Source organism: Indicator indicator, chromosome 8, assembly GCF_027791375.1.
Source record: "Indicator indicator isolate 239-I01 chromosome 8, UM_Iind_1.1, whole genome shotgun sequence".
Lineage (NCBI taxonomy): Eukaryota > Metazoa > Chordata > Aves > Piciformes > Indicatoridae > Indicator > Indicator indicator.
The window spans coordinates 10,406,175-10,417,191 of NC_072017.1; positions in this window are offsets into that span (position 1 = coordinate 10,406,175).

Consider the following 11,017-nt stretch of genomic DNA (forward strand, 5'->3'; position numbering starts at 1 on the left):
CTGTCATAGAATCATAGCATTGTTTGGGCTGAAAAACATCTCTAGTATCATTGAGTTTCATCATCAAACCAACACCACCATGACCTGCTTAATGGATGCAGGAAAGCCTGTGGATATTGTCTACCTGGAATTTCCATAAAGCCTTTGACAGAGTTTCCCATGGAATTCTCATGGGAAAAAAAAAAAAAAAAGAAACAAACTAGCTGGTCATGGCTTGGATGAACACACACTCTGCTGGGTAAAGCACTGTCTGGATGGCTGGGCCCAAAGAGTGGTGGTCAGTGGAGCTAAATCCAGCTGGCAGCTGGTCACAAGTGGTGCCCCTTAGGGCTCATTACTAGGACTGCTTCTGTTTAACATCTTTTTCAATGATCTCAATGAGGAGTTAAGAGTGCACCACTAGTAAACCTGCAGATGACACCAAGTTAGGTGGGAGTGTTGATCTGCTTCAGGGTAGGGAGGCTCTACAGAGAGACTTAGATTGGATCAATGAGCCAAGGCCAGCAGTGTGAGCTTCAACGAGGCCAAGTGCCAGGTCCTGCCCCTGGGCTATGACAACCTCATGCATGCCACAGGCTTGGGGAAGTGTGGCTGGAAAGTTGCCCAGCATAAAAGGACCAGGGGGTTCTACTTGACAAGCAGCTGATTATGAGCCAGCAGCACCCAGCAGGCAAATAAAGCCAATAGCATCCTGGCTTGGATCAGCAAGGATGTGTGACCAGCAGGCAAATAAAGCCAGTGGCATCCTGGCTTGGATCAGCAAGGATGTGTGACCAGCAGGCAAATAAAGCCAATGGCATCCTGGCTTGGATCAGCAAGAGTGTGACCAGCAGGAGCAGGGAAGTGATCATGCCCCTGTACTCAGCATTGGTGAGGCCACACCAATGAGGGAACTGGAAGTGTTTAGTCTGAGGAAGAGGAGGCTGAGAGGAGACCTCATCGCCCTCTACAACCATAGGAAGAACATGGACCTGATGGAGAGGGTCCAGAGGAGAGCCACAAAAATGTTCAAGGGGTTGGAGCACCTCTGCTATGAGGACAGGCTGAGGGAGCTGGGGGTGTTCAGCCTGGAGAAGAGAAGGCTCCAAGGAGACCTAATAGCAGCCTGCCAGTACCTGAAGGGGGCTACAGGAAGGATGAGGAGAGACTGTTTACAAGGGCCTGTAGTGACAGGATGAGGGGCAATGGCTTCAAACTAGAGAAGAGCAGATTTAGATTGGGTGTCAGGAAGAAGTTCTTTACTATGAGGGTGGTGGAACCCTGGAACAGGTTGCCCAGGGAGGTGGCTGAGGCTCCTTCCCTGGAGATACTCAAGGATAGTCTCAATGAGGCCCTGAGCAACCTGCTCAAGTTGGGAATGTCCCTGCTGACTGTGGAGAGGTTGGACTAGATGACCTTCAGAGGTCCCTTCCAGCCTGGACCATTCTATGATTCTGTGAACCACCTGGAAGACAATATAGAGAGGTTGGTGCTGGTCTCTTCTCACAGGTGATTAGCAATAGAGCAAGAGGGAATGGCCTCAAGCTGCACCAGGGTAGGTTTAGGCCTGACAATAGGAATCCACATGTCCCCCAAACCCCTACTCTTCATGGTCCTTCACCTGACCTCCCTCCCCAGAAGCCAGAGACCTTTTCCTCTCTCTCCCTTCACCACATTGCTCAGCACTGCAAGGATAATTCCTGGCTCTCTGGAGCACAGGAACAACCAGCACTCACTGTCCTCCATCACTTCTCTTCTTCTCATCCCCCATTACAGCAGAAACACACTTAAGGACGTGTCTCCAGCTTCAGTAACTGGTGCTTTGTGCTGTGATAGGTCTTTATTGTACCAGCCATGGCACCAAGAGGAAGCCTCTCTGAAGTGCCTGCACACCCACATCCACAGCATGCAGAATGAACACTCAGACTTAAGAGGTCTGCTACGATCCCGTGAAGACCACAGAAACACGGTGAGGTAGCTCACACAACTCCATGGCTACAATGGGGACAGGGTACAGAGCATGAAGGTGAGGAGGTGGAGTTCTCCTCAAAGCCAGAACACAGCAGGGATGCACAGAGCTCTATCTGGCGAGACGTGAGCCAGGAGACAGCTTAGGGGTCAGAATCACTGGGCAGATCACAATGGGCTATCACAGAATCACAGAGTGGTGGGGGTTGGAAGGGACCTCCTGAGATCATAGAATCATGGAATCAGTCAGGGTTGGAAGGGACCACAAGGATCATCTAGTTCACACCCCCCTGCCATGGGCAGGGACACCTCACACTACATCAGGCTGGCCAGAGCCTCACCCAGCCTGGCCTTAAACACCTCCAGGGATGGGGCCTCAACCACCTCCCCAGACAACCCACTCCAGGCTCTCACCACTCTCATGGGGAAGAACTTCTTTCTTACATCCAGCCTGAATCTCCCCACTTCCAGCTTCATTCCATTCCCCCCAGTCCTGTCACTACCTGATATCCTAAAAAGTCCCTCCCCAGCTTTCTTGTAGCCCCTTCAGATACTGGAAGGCCACAAGAAGGTTACTCTGGAGCCTTCTCTTCTCCAGACTGAACAGCCCCAACTCTTTCAGTCTCTCCTCATAAGAGAGGTGATCCAGCCCTCTGATCATCCCGGTGGCCCTTCTCTGGACCACTGATCACTGAGTCCAATCCCCTGCCCAGGCAGGGTCACTTAGAGAAGGTCATACAGGAACACATCCATGAAGGTTTTGAGTGTCTCTGGAGAAAGAGACTCCAATGCCCTCTCTGCATTACTGCTTTTTCTGTTACTCTTTCTCATCAAAACTCCTCTCCAGCAGAGGCCTGAGCCAGGCAGGTGCCCTTTGCTGCTCCAACCTCCTCTTTTGCAGGGCAAAGCATCCCCTGGCAGCACACACAGATCTGCAGGCAGATGAGGAGTGTGAAGCACACTGAGCACAGCACTGAAGCAGAGATTCAGCAGTGCAAGACCCCGAAGATAAAAAGGGGAGTAGTTTGTGTTTGGACAGAGTTCAGGCTGCATCCAAAGGGAAGAAGTATTTGCTTAGCAATTTCAGTAGAGAAGTAGGAGAGCAACGACACTGAAGCAGACAAGCACAGAGCTGCTAGGGAGCTCAGCTCCACTCCACTAAGAACACAGATCAAGTCCTTCAGAAAGGAGAATTTTGCTGCTGTATGGTTACATGAGCAGATCCTTGGCTCATCCTCACAAGGCACTCAAAAAAAGCAGAGAGTATGAGAGGCCTTTATGAAACTCAACCAGAACCAGCAACACCTTAGCTCTAGGAACAGCTCAGCACCCAAAGGAGCTCACAAGAGATGTCTTGTCCTATTTCAATCCTGATTTCCCTGGACTCAGCACTGGTGAAGCTACACCTTGAGTCTGGGGGTCAGGTTTGGGGCCCTCACTCCAACATGGACACTGAGGAGCTGAAGCATGTCCACAGAAGGGCAATGAAGCTGGTGAAGGGCCTGGAGAGGAGCAGCTGAGCAACCTAGGGTTGTTCAGCCTGGAGAAGGCTGAAAGGAGAACTCATTACTCTGTATAGCTTCCTGAAAGGAGGTTGGAGGGAGGTGGGGGGTGGTCTTCTCTCCCTAGTATCAGGTGATAGAATGAAAGGAAATGGCCTCAGGTTGCACCAGATGAGGTTGAGGTCAGGCATTAGGAGAAACTTCTTCCCTGAAGGGGTTCTCAAAGACTGGAACAGACTGCCCAGGGAGGTGGTTGAATCCCCATCCCTGGAGGTGTTTCAAAGGGGCAGAGATGTGGTGCTGAGCGATACGGTTTAGCACCAGCCTTGGTAGTTAAAGAATGGTTGGATTCAATTATCTGAAAGGTTTTTTCCCAAACAAAATGGTTCTATGATTCTATTCCACATTCTACATCTCACTAAAGGCAACCAAGACCCTGCAGAATTGTTCAGTCAGTGCTACTATGGGGTGGTGTTGGGTTGATGGTTCGACTCCATGATCTTGGAGGTGTTTTCAAACCCAAGCAGTTCCATGATTCTATGATCACCTAATGGGTTTGGTAGAACTGTCAGTCTAAAAGCCTACACTTGGCAGGATAAGGAGATGGACTTTGATTCAGTAGGAATCAAAAGTAATTCATCCAGAATAATGCCCAAATCTGGTCAGTGAATCCCAGTTTGCTGAGGCTGCCAATTAACCAAGGCTCTGTAATATCCCATGGGATTAGAATGCTCCATGGGCCACTTGCCTGTGTGCCAAGCCTTGCAATAAAATAATGAAAGAGTCAGACATTTGTCAGAAGCTTTGCTAGAGCAGACCAAATAAGGTTTGAAGGCTAAGTTACTCGTAGGTGGCCCAAGGCTGTAGAGCTGCCTGGGGCTTGACCAGCTGACCCTGTGCCATCAAGAACACAAAGGACAAACTGAAGTTAAATCAGTGACACACACTAAGTTCTGGCACCTGAAGAGGGCTGTACTAGACTGTAACTACTGAAAATAATGTATGTGGAGATTCCATTACCAATATCCTATTTCCATCCAGGAAAAGACTATTTATTTTGCACTCTAAGTTTTCTAAACACAACTCATATTGACTCCACAGTCCACACCAGTATTGTCACTCGTGCATCTCACTGCCATCTTGTCACAGGTGGGACTTTTCCTTACCAGAGAAGTCACTTTTAGAAAGCTTTCTTGATGGACACCAGTACCTCCTCCTCCTCCTCGCAGCTGCCACCAGTTCCAAGGAACAGCAAAGAGCAACGAGGACTTTGTTTGGTAGACAGCCACAGGTTCTCAAACTAATCCTCCTGCTCAGAATCACAAGACTGTACATTATTCCAAGTCACCTGGAAAGGCTTTTCAACTTGTTCAGAAGAAAAAAAAAAGCACACAAAATCCCAAATCTTCAAAATACAAAGCAAATTAAACTCAGAAAGGCTCTTTCCAGCAAGAGCCATAAGCCTGAGGATTTCCAAGCCTAACTGGAGTACCCTGGCTGCCAGACAGAGCTGTCTCCACCTTTCCCTTCCCAACAATATAGCTCTCAAGATTTAATGACAGCATGAAGCAAAGAAAGATTGGCCAGAACCCTAAGCAGAATAAGGAAAGTTTTTTTAAAAAGCAATTCCAAATAAATAAATAAATAATGGTTAAAAAGAAAAAAAAATCCAAGTTCCTCTACTCTGGGGACTAAATGGCTCAACATTACACATTTTGACTAACACAGTTTCACTTTTCAAAATGGAAGTCAGATTTATTCAACATTAAGTGCAACAACACATCCAAAATTAATATCCACTTATAAAATAAAGCAACATGAATAAACACAGGGAAATACTGTCCGAGACTCTCCAAGCAGGACATTTCTCATAAGACTCACAGGAAAGAAAAGGAAAAAAAAAAAAAAAAAGAAAAAAAAAGAAGAAATTAAATCAAATTTTTATATGCAGACTCAATTCCCCCCAAATATTTTTTTTTCCTCCAGTTGTAAAGGCATTATCTAGCTAAAGGGAGGCAAAGTAGAAAGGTGAATGAAATGCATCATGCTGTCCAACATCAAAGAGATCCAACTGCATCTGTACAGCACCAGCAGCATGCAGCAGGGAGGGCAAGTGCAGTGGGTATTAAGAGACAGAAACAGCCACTCTGGGGCTTTGGTTTCTCCTTTAGTCCAACTCATGGAAAAAAACAGAAGCCAAGAGCAAAGAGAGGAAGAGCAGAAAACAATCCTCTCTTCCCAGAACAGTAAAGCATCTTGGATACAATTTAAATTGCACACAGACTGACTTGTCTTGGTCCTCTCTTGCTGTTACTGAAATAAACCCAAATCCAGTGATGGGCTCTATGCAAATGCCTACATTTCTATAAAGCTGTAATTAAACAAAACAAAGCAACACATTCAAAATCTGCTTTTTCAGCCAGGCGTTAATATGCCGACCCCTCACTACAGCTGGGTGTTGTTTAAATTAACAATCCACGCAGGCCAAGACATCTCCAGAGCAGTCTTGTTGAAGTGTGGAGAGCTTCAATCGTTGTTGTTGCTTGGAGGAGAGCTACCCAACTCATTAATTACTATTTAGGCAATGCTTTTAGACAAAAAACTGGGACCCTTGTTGATTCTACTCAGTTCACTGCCTGACACAGTTCTCCTCAGTTTATTTCTTTTTACCAAGCAGCAATTTTTTTTAACCACCCCCACCCCCAGATCTCCTCCAGCTGCTGGCAGCTGTTGCAAAGCAAGCAAGCAGTGCACATGCAAGGTCATCAGTTAGGCAGCCAAGAGGCAGAGCTGCAAAGGTCCAAGCAGCAAGCACAGCCACATTCCCCTGGGGACACTGGGTACTAACTGGAAGATGATGATTTGAGGAGCTGGTGAAGGACACAGGACACCTGGCTCACTCCAGAAGTCCTCTGCCTTTCAGCTGAAGGCTTCCAGGAGCCCACTTTACCCCTAACAAGTACAACTACTGGAGGTTGTACTGCATTAAGAATGGACTGATGGCTGACAGCTGAAGGCTGGACATACTGACCTTAACTTGAAATTAACTCAAGTCTGAAAATCATTGTGCAGCATCAAGTTCAGATAAAAATAAAAACCACTGAGGATTTCTTTCCCACTCACACATCAGCTGCTCCAGTCAGTGCTGCACCTAGTTCCACTGAGGTCCAGCAGTGTTTTTTCAGTAATATCCAACCCCCATCTAGTCTTTCCAAAAAGCAACCATCTGCAATTTGTGTTAGCAACTCTCCGCTGAAAACACTGTGAACTAACCTTCACCAGGGACCAGCTACCATGACCTGATCAGTTCTTTAGCAGTGGAAGGGGTGAGAAAGAACCGATCTGAATTAAAAGAATGGGAATGTCAAGGAGAACATTCTCATTCAGATTTCTTTAGCCAGTGTTAAACCAGGATGTGCTGCTGAAGTCATCACCAGAGCCTGCTTTCAGCTCCGGCAGTCACCTATGTTAGTGCTGGGGCTCCAAACACTGCTGGGTCATACATGAAAGAAAAATAGTAAGGCAATGCCCTGCAGAGCACATCCAGAGAGGAAAGGTTTTTTTTTCTCTTGGGTGAAGATTTACTGCTCTGAAAGCTTTGAGATTGAATGTACCTCTCATCTCCAGCATCAAGTCATGAGCATTCCTTGGTCTTCTGCTGCTGGTACAGATGAAAACAACTCTGAACTCTTCATCCTCTACAATGAGCAAGAGGAATTTCTTTTTTGCCCTGCTCAGATATGCTTTCCTAAACACCTGAGCAGAGCCAAGCTTTCCTCTTGCCATTTCAGTCAAGCACTAAACACACAGAATTTGGTAAACTTGACATCTGGAATTGTAGAAATATAAAAGGTAAAACCAATCCATTTGATTTCTGACAGACTGACCTGGGCTGCTGAGTGCTGCCATCCTGCTGGAGCAACGCCAGATGCAACAGCAAGTGGGAGTAAAAGCTTCAAGGTTAATATTGCTCCTATGTGCATGAACCAGTGCTTTCTGCTTGTCCAAAAGCAAGATGAAGGGGATGAGGTGGGGTTTCAGACCAGGACTAGAGAGGTCTCCTGGAGATGGTGTGACACTGCTGAACTGCTAGCAGGCCTCAGAGAAAGGTCACCCAAACATTTACATGCTGGCAGACAAGCAAAAGCCCTGTTTGCTTGCTGGTTAGACCATCTGTGTCTGAGTCATGAGCAGAGAATTTACCAGCACTTGGAATCAAACAGCCTCAGCAGGCTTGGCCACTGCTCCATGTAGAGGCAGCATGCAGGGTCTCAATGCCTACAGCCACCCAGACCAAGCAGCTTCAAACAGGAGATGGTGAAGCACCACCTTCGAGAAACTGAGCAGGTCAGAAAGCTGTGTTCACCGTGCTTAGCAAACTCTGCAGCAGGCAAGAGGTGGAAGGTTAAGCATTCAGTTTATTTACATTCTTCTCTCCTGCTTGGAAATAAATAAAATAGAAAGGCTCCTTTGCATACATTACAAAATTAAGGTAGCAACTCCTGGCCAGCAAGGTGCCTTGGAAATGGAATGAAACCACCCTGCAGCTCTAGAAGCTGGTGGTGTGAGAAATGTCAAGGAGAGTTCGTCTCTCTGCTGTGCGTGCTGCCTCCCCATGTATTGGGGAGCAAAGACATCTAGAAAGCTTCAGGTTCTAATTAGGATTTCAGTCAGTCATCAAGTTAATGCCTAACTCAAACTGGCATCCATAAATATGAAGAGTATCATTGGCTTGACCACCTTCAACAGCTCCACATAAGGAACTCTGTTCTTACATTATTGCCTTGTCTATGATGGAGAGCCTTCCTTCTTCCTACAAACTGCCCACCAAAACACAGAGTCATTTGCTGCCTGGTACCAGAGAAAAGCTGACACATGCATGGAACTGTCACTGAGCAATCTTAATTCCATCCTCACACAGGGAAAGGATCAACTTTTAGCAATCTTAATTCCATTCCCATGCAGGGGAAAGAATCAACTTTTTTTACCACCATAAGCTGGTCAAAAGCTTTCCCATGGCCACCAGAAATTACTTTCCTGAAGTTTTCAGAGTTAGGAAACGTGTCCCTTAAGTTTAGTTAGAACTCTGGAAAGGTTTGGGTTTGTTCAGGACTTTTTTTAATTCTTTCTATAGAACCACACACTGAACATCTCTTCTTTCGACAGCTGAAAGACTTAAAGTGTAACCAGGAAGAAGCTTCCCCAAAGGGGCTGCTGTCCTGACAAAGTTCTCTAACCGAATTATTGAAGAAAGCATCTTTTGAAAAATACTGGAGAATTTAAAATGGATTGTAGCTAAAATAAAATAAAATAATAGTGTGATTCCAAGCACTCCAAGTGCAGGGCTTAGAAAGCCCTCAGCCATTCCAGGCTGGTGACACTGTATGATGGCCTGGAGTGACTGCCATGCCTTACAGAGATCCTTGTGGCTGGAATGCTGGCTGGACTCACTGACTGCAGCCAGTCTGAGTTACACAGTAAAGCAAATGGAAGAGCAGAGGACCTTGTACTTTTAAAGCACATCACCTCACTTCTGACACAAGCCAGGCACTTCAGCATGGAGATCAGATCTGATACCTGCCAGGGAGGATCTACCTCAGAGTCAGTGCTCCCAACACTCCTCAATGAAAGGATGCTGACAGCTTGAGGAGAAGCACTTCCACAGCAGCCATGGTGGGAGCAAGGCACCTCACTTAGACTGTGGACAAATTCAGGTGGCAAGGATGGGCAAGGGGTCTAGGAAAATAATAAACCCCAACTTTAAATTACAGCTTCTGCTCCAATACTCACCACTTCTGATCAGATTAATTTCAGCTTTCAGTTCTATACCATTCATTAAACAACAGCTATCAAGTTGCAGGGCAGCAGGTGAAGGACTGAGGGTTGAGAGCAGTCTGTGCTCCCAAGGTTTGTTGCTCTGCAGCCAGAATCTGTCACTGTGACAGTCTCACCTGACTGGGTTGTAGAAAGCCATAACAACTTTCTTTTTCCAGAAGGGTTAAATTGGATGTTTTTAAAAGATACTTTATACCTAAACTGCTCAGCACCTGCTCTATTCCAGTTTTCAGTTATGCTCACTGCAGAACCCTGAGTCTGTCTGCTTTGGCTTCCCAGCACTGCAGCTTCCCTGGCTGTGACATCAGGTTGAAGAACTGCTATACTCCTACTCCTCAGGACCAAACGGTATTTTCCCACGTGTCAACAGTCACTCCTTTAGACAGCACAGCTCTGGAGCCCTTCTGTTGTCTCCTGGAATTAACCAGTGTACCAGGACTTTTAAGTTACTTGCACATGTAAGGTGCCACCTCGTTTTTCAACCCTCCTAAGCACTTCGGTAGCCACAGTAAATGCTGCTGTTAACATCACCACCAGCTTGAGGACAGAACACATAAGTTATGTACAGTGCAACCTAAACAGAAAATGACAGAGAAGACATGATGTCAGTTAGCTACAGGTTTTGAAGGCTCCTGACTAGAAACCAATCCAAGCAGTCAGAGAATGAATCTTCTTGTGCAGTCCAGCATGGACATATCTGAAAGAAGAGAGCCCCTCATCACAAGTCCCTGGCAATGGCACCTGTTAGAGGCAACACAACACCCCAGTGGAAGAGCTGGAGCTGGTTATTCATCACTGGGTGATGTGCTTGCGTCCACTGGAGCAAGGAGGATTCTTCTGGAATGGACCTCAGAAGAAATCCCTGCTCAGTGTCAATGCTTCCAACAACATGAATACAAGGCACTGTTGCTCAAGCAGAACGTTATCTCCAACTGCTTAAAAGAAATAAAAAGATGGTTTTGAGCAGCTAACTACCCTTGGTCTAGGAAGGCTTTCTTGTGACCTCAAGGTAACTTCATCTCCTCCTATACCAGCAACAGAAAAGCTGCTCTTCAAGTCGCACCTTTAGATCTCTCTTGGTATCTAAAATCAGGAGTTAGTATAACAGTGTGCATTAGAAAATTAGACCATTTACTTCAGAGCTGCCTGAACAGCCAGATCTTCAAACTATACAAAAATAAAGTGTATGAAATCTTACAAAAGGAGGACATTAAGACATTGATAGCTAATCCAAAAAAAATATAATAACAGCTTATAGACAGCAGTCAGCAGAAGCAAGGTAGCCTACAACAGCTCTCAGTCAACAGGACCTCTGGAACATGTCTGAAACAAGCATCAGCTAGGATTGGAACATTCCCAAGCACAATAATGTTGCCAATTTATTGTCTTTAGAAACTGTCACAAACCCCATGTCCATGTCTGTCTGTAAACAAAAGCTACTATCCCCCCTCCTCACTTTAGAAGGGGGAATATTTACAGTCTCAGTCAGGTTTCATATCCATCACTTGCATAAGGAATCAAGAGCCTCTTCTCTTGTAAATTAACTTCCCTCCTTTTTTTTTTTTTTCTTTTTTTTTTTTCTTCATACAGCCTGCAGTGAAGTAAAATCACAGTGAAAGTCCTGGGAATAACATGATCTTTACAGCAGGACTTGAACCATTCTAATAATAAATGCATCTAACAAAGCTTCCCATAATAAAAGCATGGCATTTCCATTTCCAGAAATCAAGTGA